At 43.8% G+C, this 9,748-nt stretch overlaps 1 protein-coding gene across 19 annotated transcripts in view; it reads left to right on the top strand.

Moving 5' to 3' along the window:
* Nucleotides 1-1,228: 1,228 nt before the first annotated feature.
* PUM1 (pumilio RNA binding family member 1) overlaps nucleotides 1,229-9,748 on the top strand; it is a 49,487-nt gene continuing 40,967 nt past the window's right edge. For 6 of the 19 annotated variants that reach the window (XM_083454753.1, XM_083454768.1, XM_083454770.1 and 3 more), the window contains exon 1: nucleotides 1,229-1,840. The gene's annotated coding sequence lies outside the window, so the exon portion shown is untranslated. Of the gene's footprint in view, nucleotides 2,005-9,748 lie in introns of all 19 variants that reach the window. The other 13 variants (XM_083454761.1, XM_083454760.1, XM_083454757.1 and 10 more) reach the window with 8 other exon arrangements.

Raw genomic sequence — 9,748 nt, 5'->3', positions numbered from 1 at the left:
TGGTTAAACCACACTGGAGTACTGTGTCCAGTTTTGGGCAGCACAATTTAAGAAGGCTAATGACAAGCTAGGGACTTGGGTGGCGCTGTGGGTTAAACCACAGAGGCTAGGACTTGCCAATCAGAAGGTCAGCGGTTCAAATCTCCGTGACGGGGTGAGCTCCCGTTGCTCGGTCCCTTCTCCTGCCAACCTAGCAGTTCGAAAGCACGTCAAAGTGCAAGTAGATAAATAGGTACCGTTCTGGCAGGAAGGTAAACACCGTTTCCGTGTGCTGCTCTGGTTCGCCAGAAGCGGCTTAGTCATGCTGGCCACATGACCTGGAAGCTGTATGCCGGTTCCCTCGGCCAATAAAGCAAGATGAGCGCCGCAACCCCAGAGTCGGTCATGACTGGACCTAATGGTCAGGGGTCCCTTTACCTTTAACTTAATGACAAGCTGGAACGTGTGCCAAGGAGGGTGACCAAGATGATCAAGGATCTGGAAACCAACCAAGCCTTATGAGGAATGGTTGAAGGAGTTGGGCATGTTTAGCTTGGAAAAAAGGACAGAGCAAGCTTGTTTTCTCCTGCTCCAGAGGCTAGGACCTGTAGCAATGAATTCAAGTTATAAGAAAGGAGATTCCAGCTTCTGACACTAAGAGCTGTTTGACAGTGGAGTAGACTCCCAGCACAAGACTCTCCTTCCTTGGAGGTTTCTAAGCAGAGGTTGGATGGCCATCTTTCATGTATGATCTAGCTGAGATTCCTGCATTGCAGGGGGTTGGACTCGATGATCCTTGGAGTCCCTTCCAAGTCTCCAATTCTACATTTCTATAAGTCCATGATTCTGTTACAGATGGCCGTAGAGCAGCAACTGTTGTTGGCGTGTAATCTTTCCAAAGGAGCAAAGTCTAGCTGAGCACAACTCCTTTTGTTTTGCAGTGGAATTAATTTCTGCTGTTAGTGAGAAGAACGGGGGAGGGGGGCTTGTTTATGTATAAGAAGAATCACAACATAGCTATATGTGTGCATTTTGTTTCGCGGGGTGGGATATAGTCCTGCTATGATTTTCCTGCGCCTTTCTCGCCATGGTCGTTAGCGTTGCCAACTTCTTCGGGGATGGCTGCTGTGCCTTTCATGGCAAACAAAATATCCAGCAAGCAAATGCCCGAATGTGAACACGACTGAGGGTGTAGCTGTAGCAGCAGCAGCAGTAACAGAAAACTCCACCTGTTTAGTTTCTGCCTGTCACACCCCATTCCAGGCACAGTAGGAGGAGGAAGTGGGGAGTTGTTGACAGCCTCTTTTGGGGGTGGGATAAAGGGCATTTGACTTGAGGACTTGGTTGCCAAGAGTCTTTTAGTGTTAAGCAGCATGTATAAAAGGGAGAGGGTGCTTTTTTGAGGTGGGGGCCCCCGCACTGTTCACGTTCTGTATTAGCAATAAATGATGTGCATCTATATGTATTTCTGTCTACTGTGCATCATAACTCTCATCCTCAGTTCTAAAGGCTCAGGCTACCAAGGTGTTTTTGTTTTGTTTAAAGCCAAACCCAAGCACCCCGATTTCCCTTTTACGTATATGCTGGGTCCCTCCGCCCCGGGGTGTGTGCGTGTGCGCGCGCGAGGCCACAACAAAGCCCCGCGCGCCTCTGGAGCTCGCGGCTTGAGCTTCCTTGCAAGCCGGCGGCGGCGGCGGCCAGGCTCGCGGAGCCTACCCTTCCCATGATGCAGCGCGCCGCCCCGAGTCCCCAGTGGGCCGCCATGTTGTTGGAGTGAAAGGCAGGGGGAGCGGCAGCCGGAGCTAGAGGCCGGGGGGAGGGGGGGGCCTTTGAGATCCATCTTCATCCTACCGTTCCGCCCGTGAGTATCCGGACCGGAGTGGGCCGAAACGGGACTCGGCACCCCAGGCAGCCCGATGGTAGAGCCGTATTGGGGCTAGGGGTTAGGCCGAGGCGGCGAGGCCCTTCCGAAAGGCGGCCCTGGGCGGGCATTATCGCCGAGGCTCTTCCTCGCGCTTGTTCCTGGTACATATTTTCGAGTCCAAGCAAGGCCTCTATTGTTGTTCCAGGAAGGGAGGGGGGGAGGGAGAGAGGAAGGACCGATGGGGGGGCGGCTCGAGGGGCCTGGGACGCCTCCCTTTATATAGCCCCCCCTTCCCGGAAAAAGCCCCCACCTTAAAAAAAGAAGCAGCAGCTTATACCATCCCCTGGGGTGGTTTTGTTCTCTCATTCCCTCCCTCCCCTCCTTCCTTTCCTTTGGGGGTGGGGAGGAGAGGCGGGGAAGAGAGTTTACTTCGGCTTAAAATAGTCTTTCCAAGCAGCCAGAGTGATTAATATGCTTCATTTTTGGGGGGCGGGGGGTGGTGGTTTGGTGGCGGTGGTCGGGGGGTGGCTGATTTCATGGTGCAGGATTGAACTCCAGCGATGTGGAGGATAAAAGGGGGAGTACTTTGGGGGAGGGAGGTGGGGAAAAAGTGATTAAACAGGGGGAGGTAATTAGGATTTTCAAACGTCCGTAGGTGATGCCTAATTAAAATCGTCCGCGAGCAGGGCATACAGGAAATGGTGTACGTGACTTAAACTTTGTCTGCCACTGGTGTACAGGGTTGGGTGGGTAGGTATGTATGTATACATTGGATGGGGGGAGCTTCTTAGTGTCCGGTTGGGGGGAGTGGATGGTATGTTGGATGTTATACAATGGGGGGTGGAGGGTGTTTCTCTTCCCTGGCCCACAGTGAGTTAATACCTCTGGAGCTCGTGTTTCTTTGTAGTAGCTAGTTGGGCTTGTTTTGGGACCCTTGTGTTTGTTTTTTTCAGGGCGAGCATGGTGGTATAGGGATTTCTGTTTTTGTTTTTGTCCGGATGAAAGGGGCATAAAGAATACATGCAGTAATGGATTTCCTGGTTTGTCTCGGTTTTTTATACATATAGCTTGTGTGTTTATCTGTAAGTGAGCAACAATGAAAGGCTGGCTTCTCTCCCCACCTAGGCCCTTGGCCCTTCTAGCTTCAAGTTAGTTCTTGGTGAAGCCATTCTGAAGTGAAACAAAGTTACGGAAGAGGAAGGGGTAGCCCTTTGTTAGCATATGAACCCCATGGGAAATATTATCAATTTAAAGACTTTTATTTATCGGAGAGGGGCATGCCTGATCATGTAAGAACCATAACAAAGAACTGAATGTACAGTTTGATCCTTTGCATCTTTACTCAGAAGTGACTCCCACCACTTACTCCCAGGTAAATATACATAGGATCACAACTTTATGTCATGGCCCAGAATTAATGCTGCTTCAGTTCACTGAAATAAATACATTTTTAGTGTGTTTAACTCTTGTGTTGGGCTGTGGTCTTAGAATTTGTAGGCAACAAACTTCAAACGCAAAGAGACAATTTTCCTAGAAAAAGGAGGATTTGATGGCTTAAAAATATAATATGGGGATAGCAATTTACCTTCTGGATTACAATTTTTAATTCCTTCCCTGGTATTAACCCTGGAAGGCTAGTTTCTATGTAGCAATTCAGTTGTATTTGTTATGCCATGTTATATCAGTTTTATTAAATTGTTTTAAAGTTTGTTTCTAGTTTATATAAAAGAGAAAGTTACACATTGTGATTCCTTTTACCAATCTGTAGTAAGGACGACAAAAAAAATGTTTTCTTTCTTTTTTGGTAACGTGGATATAGTTTATGTTGAAGGGTGCATCTTTGATAAGGGCCACAGGCTGCCTTTTTGTTTGTAAATTAGCAGCTATCATAGGAAGCTGATAACAAAACTTGGGATTCAAGTGAGGGGGAAATAAACTGTGATGGTCATGTGACTTGAACCACCCTTTATAGTTTGAAAGGTTTCTGTAGATCAGGGTTTTCAAAGTGGGGGTCTGCTGTCAACCTTTTTTGGGCAGATGAGAAATGGAGAGAGTCGCCTTTTGTAGAACTTCCTCTTGTGGGCCTGGGATGTTCATGTGGCGTGGGTTCACACTGAGAGAGTAGGCTGCTTTGGACAATTGGGTTCCCTTAGGTGGTCTTTAGGCCTTTCCAGATTACTGATTCTGTGGCACTGCAGCTGTCTTGTTCTCTCTGCAGTACCGGAAGCTTGACTGAAAGTACATTGATAGGACATTCTGTTGTAGTGTTAGGGAGCAGAGGGATCGTGGCTGAATGAACAGACTGTGCTGCAAAGTGTGGGTTCTATCCCTCAGGTGTGCAGTGAGCAGATAAGAGTGGTGTGGAGCTTGGTAATTAGAGTCTGGGAATCCCTAGTGTAAGAGTCCTCTGTTTGCATGAAGTGATATAAAAATACTTTAGTTTTAAACTTCCCAGCATGCTGTTCCCCCTGTGCCTTTTCAAAAATGTGTATTTGCATTTAGGGATTTCCTTACGTATGCTAGATTTAGCATTCGTTGGTGGTGCTGTGCCTACATAGGTGGTTGTACAAATGTTACCTTCACAGTGCAGAGATTTGAAAAGAAAGCAACAGTTCTTAATTTTTTTTATCACATTTCCCCCACTATACAGTTCTCTTTCACTGCCATTGGTATTATCTTCCGCAACAACCCTGTGCGTTTGGCTATGCCAAAATGGACTTTGCCTACCCTAAGATTAGGCACCCTAAGATGATGTTGATGGCTTAGTGGGTGTGTAGTCTTAATCTTCTGTTCTAACAACTACATCACACCAGCTCTCAGTTCTGTAAGGGAGCAGGAGGAAGTGTAGTATATTGTAACTGACACATTTCTAAACTTTGTAAGCTGCTCTGGGAGCCTCTTTCGGTGGAAGAGCGGAATAAAAATGCTTCAAATAAATTACTTCTTGAACATGAGCGCAAAGTACTGGACTGAGGAGCTGTTGCTTCAAGCCTGGATATGGTATATTGGGCATAGTGTTGCTTCAAGCCTGGGCATGGTGTTTTAGGCGTAGTTTTGCTTCTGTAATGCTGGAAATACACATTAGATTCATGGTGTTAAAATCACATTTTAAAAAATTGAGTGATGAGATGACATGGGCTATTCCAGCCCATTTCTAGCCATTTATCTTTCCTTTCATCTTTTGTTACAGCCAGTGGGCAATAGCCAAAAAACTTGTATTCAGAATAGATCAATTGAAATCAATGGGTTTAAGTTACTTGATTCCATTGATTTCAGTGAATACCACTAGTATGTTTGACTAGTGTTAGATATTGCTTAGTGAGCATAAAGCTTGCTTTGTGCAATCTCCCCCCCCCCCACTTTTTCTTAAAGCTGTCTGCATGGGCAGTCACTCACTGAAAAATCTGGTTTGCTATTTTCACTGACTAAAATAGTGCAATACAGGGGTGCTTAAACTGTATCTTCAATTACTTGTGTGTTTCTTTGGACTAGTCATCAGGGCAGGAAAAGTCAATTGCAAGTTTTTATTTTAGACCTGATAATTTTTGTATCTTCTCCAGCCCCACAATTTGACTTGCATTGATTTAGAAAATTTATTACTAATGTAATAAATGAATACATTTCTGGAGAACATTACAACAGTTGAACGTCTGCCACATTTTTCCATTTGGAAAAAAAATATCTACAAGGTGTCTACAGGAGATGTGGGCTTTCAGTGGTGGTGCCTGCTTTGTGGACACTCCCACTGGTGCTATTGCTAGTACGGTGCAGATGGCAGATTAGGCATGATTGTTTCAGAGAACGTTTAGGTTGTGTATAATTGTCCAATGGCTTTTAATAACTTTCTTTCTTTTTGCTGCCACCTTAATGATTTTGTTATGCTGCTAAGTGTGCTTTTTATTTCTGTTAAACTACTGTGCAGATTTTGAAAATTGAAAGACGGTATAGTTTTTTAAATATTGCTTTTCTTTAAAAAGGCTTGGCAGATAATAATTCTTGTTGTTAAAGGAGAAAAGTGGGCAATAAACATAACAACTATGAATGGAAGATTACTTGTTTATATTTTCTGTCAATGTTTCCATATTTAGAAGGAGCCAAAGTGGGGGGGGGGGGAGCCCATTGATTATACTTGTTTTTAGAATATTCTGTTTGTGTTGTACTTAATTATAGTACGTACTAGAAGAAGGCTGAAGTAATTTTATTTGAATAAAGATTCCCATCTGCCCTCATTTTGTTACAGAGTAAGATACTTGTTACGTATGGGTAACCAAACCAGAAATCTTTTAAATTCTGTATCAGAATACAGTTTGGTTTTTGCTGCAACCCAGAGCACACTTTCTGGGGCAGTTTGCTGTATTGAGACTTTCCTTCAAGTAAATAAGTTTGAAAGTGGGGTTTTAATCCTAACACATTTTAAAAATTAAGTACTGCTTCACATATATGTATTTACTACTTTTCATGTGCACGAACAAGCACGAACAAGCTATTGCGCATCAAACTTTATACCCAACAAGCGTAGTGGCCCACTTCAGTTGTAATGGAAAACCAAAGTTTCCTGCCATGTGATTCCCCCCCCCATGACATTCCCCACTCACCCACCTTCCTCTTTTTGCACGCCAGAGGATAAGATTGTCAAATTTGCCAAGGTACCCTACCATTTACTTGAAGATGAGCGCTCCTGCTTTCAATGGAATACAATAAGTAATTGGAAACATGGCCTTGGGGTCAGTTCACATGAGCATAGAGGTCACTTAATCTCTCAGTTACATTGCTTGGTATTTGATTTGCAGATTAAATGTGTGAACTGATTCCACAGAGGAGACCTGGCCCAATTCAAATTTAATGGTTTCTCACTATCTGAATGAGCATTGGGATTGTTTGTTCCCCTAGCCCAGGCGTAGGCAACCTAAGTCCCAGGGGCTGGATGCGGCCCAATCGCCTTATCGATCTGGCCTGCGGACGGTTTGGGAATCAGCATGTTTTTACATGAGTAGAATGTGTCCTTTTATTTAAAATGCATCTCTGGGTTATTTGTGGGGCATAGGAATTCGTTTTCTTCTTTCCAAAATACAGTCTGGCCCACCACACGACTGAAAAAGGTTGCTGACCCCTGCCCTAGCCTCTCCTTTTGGAGATGTAAAAAGTTTAGAAGCCACTACTTCTGCTTTTAAACAAAGTGCAGTTCCCCATTTTGTCTGAACCCTAGGAACAGTGGTTTGTAGAAAGTCTAGATCAGGGTGGTCCATCCTCTTGAACGAAGTGGGGCGCAGGAGTACTTTGATACAGAATCTGGAGCCACACACTGAATTAAATTTCTATATCATAAATTAAAGTGTTAGCAATAGTGTTGATGTTATTCAATATATACAATTAATATATTTAATTAAATATTTATAATTAATTACATAATCAGTAGATTTTATTTACTCATTTATTAAACAGATCAGAGCCATTCTTATAAAAATAAGAGACCAAAAGATCCGGCAGGGACGGAGAAGAAAGAGGAAAAGAGCATGCAAACAAGCAACCTGCTGCAGCTGCTGGGCAGATTAGTGAAGTCCCACTCAACTTTTTTTTTTTTTTTGCCCTTTCCCCCTTCTCTCCTTTCTCCTGCACCCAGCATTGCAGTTGCCAAAATATGCAACACACACTAACCCGTATGTGCGCTTACACTCTCTAGGCCAAGTTAGGGATTCCCTGCAACTGCCTACCCCTCCCTCCTACAAGGAAGACAATGCTGGCATGACTGGAGAAACTGCCTCTTGCTCCTTTCCTTTCTTCTCCCTGTCCCAATTCTCATCCCACCCCTGAGGAGGATTCTCAGCTGCAGCTGGGATGGGTGGCTTGTGGTGGTCATGAGCAAACCAGCGCAAAGCTTTCATGTAGTCCCTTCTAATTCCCTGCAGCTTCGGTACTTAGCAAGGGCCTTGAGGAGCTTGTATTGGGCCACCCTGGTCTAGATGGTTAACAAGCCACAGTCTAGTTGGATCCTGGCTTGTTTTCACTAACTAAAGTTAAAACAAGACAGTGTGGATGCAACAGTAAACTATGGCTTGTTTAAAATGGGGCATGAACCTTCCTTTCTGTGTTAAGGAACAATTTCATGCAGTTATCCAAATGCACATGAGCTGGTGTGTTTTCCAGTTTGAAAGGTTCCTACAGTCATTAAGCAATTGCTCTGAAAGAGTTATTCTTTGAACCAAGCTTTGTGATGATGTTGGAGTGCTCAGGGTTTCAGCTCATGGACAGTTGATACGCATTTGGTAGACTGTTCTGCTTCAGACATGCCCTCAATGCATGAATAGCTCTTGGAAAGATTGTGTGTGGCACTATTTGGCATGCTTTACATGGTTACAATCATGTGACACTGAATATCTAAAAAGCACTATTGACTAGCCACCTTCTGTTCAAATGAACAGATGCTGCTATCTTCTGATGAGTTGAAACCACCACTCTGAAGCAATTTAGATATAATTTAGGATGTTTATCTGGCTGATGCTTGATACACAAAACCAAAAAAGTATGACATGCTAACTTTATGTGCTGTATAAATATCTCAGAAATATTTTCCCAGTGACAAAAAGTATTTAAATTGAAACACTTGATTAGGAATTGCAAATAAAGCAAACTGTGATTTTTGTAAGTGTTCTTAAAACATGACACACACACTCCTCTTACATTGTTTAGATCATATGGGGGAGGGGGAAATCACTGAAAAGTGTAAACTTGGGCCAAGCTCTTAACAAATAGTTGTTTGTGTGCGGCCCAATAGCTCCCACTTTGCTCTTCCTCTGGCTAGAGTTCATGAACAAATCAGAAAGGGGATAGCTTATCATTACTATCTGAATCTGGGATCACTTTAAGAAACTACATTTGCTAATCAGACTTAAACCATGTTATGTAGTTGATTTACGGATTGTGGTTTGTTAGAGTGAAACATCAATGTTTCTGGTGTAACATTAAGCTATTCCCATGCTGGTTTGTTTACCCGCTTGTGTTAGAGAAGGGGAAATGGGAGTGATCAGGTGACTTGCGCAGTATGATTTATTAAGCCAGTATCTTCACCTTACCATTACATGCGAATGTGGACATACTAATTTATCATGCCTAGGGAGCTGGGTGCTTCCTAGGAACAGCCACTTGAAAAGCTTTAGATTTCAGTGGCATTGCATCCATCCATTTTATAGTTTTATTATTTTGTTTAAAATATTTTGAGCGTCTCATCAATACAAAAGGAATCCCAAAGTGTTTTACAGCCACAATTAATGAAAGTTATATTTGGCTGTGATAAAAGTTGAGTAGAACGTTAAACTCATAATAAACCCAGTGGCCAGCAATTTGCCCAAAGGCCTGGGAAAATAAAGCTTGGCACCAGCCTTATCTGTGAGTGGGAATATTTTTCTATAAATAAAAAATTTACTGCCCAAAAATCAAGTAATCTTGTCAAATTATTGGCCAGTCTAGCCCAGTACTGTCTGCTCCAGCTTTCCCCAACCTGGTGCTCTTCAGATGTTTTGGACTATACTTCTACCAGACTCAGACAGCGGGGCCAACGATTAGGGATGATGCCAGTTGTAGTTCAGTAACAGGTGGAGGGCACTAGGTCAGGGAAGGCTGGCCAGCTCCAGTGCTAGCATCTCCAAGGTCTCTAACAGGGTCCCCCCACCCCACTTCAGAAGTCTTGCTACCTGAGGTATTTTTAATCTGAAACCTTATGCTAAAAGAGTATATGCTGCTTAAACTGAGCTACATATGCTGCTTAAACTGAGCTACATATGCTGCTTAAACTGAGCTGCAGTACCTCCTTGCTGTCCCTGTGCTCTTCAGTTGGAATACAGTGGTACCTCTGGTTGCGAATGGGATCCGTTCCGGAGGCCCATTCGCAACATGAAAGGAACGCAACCT

Source organism: Podarcis tiliguerta (assembly GCF_965153285.1).
Source record: "Podarcis tiliguerta genome assembly, chromosome: 8".
NCBI lineage: Eukaryota > Metazoa > Chordata > Lepidosauria > Squamata > Lacertidae > Podarcis > Podarcis tiliguerta.
The sequence above is the reverse complement of the archived record's forward strand: the minus strand, read 5'-3'. Positions and strand labels throughout refer to the sequence as shown.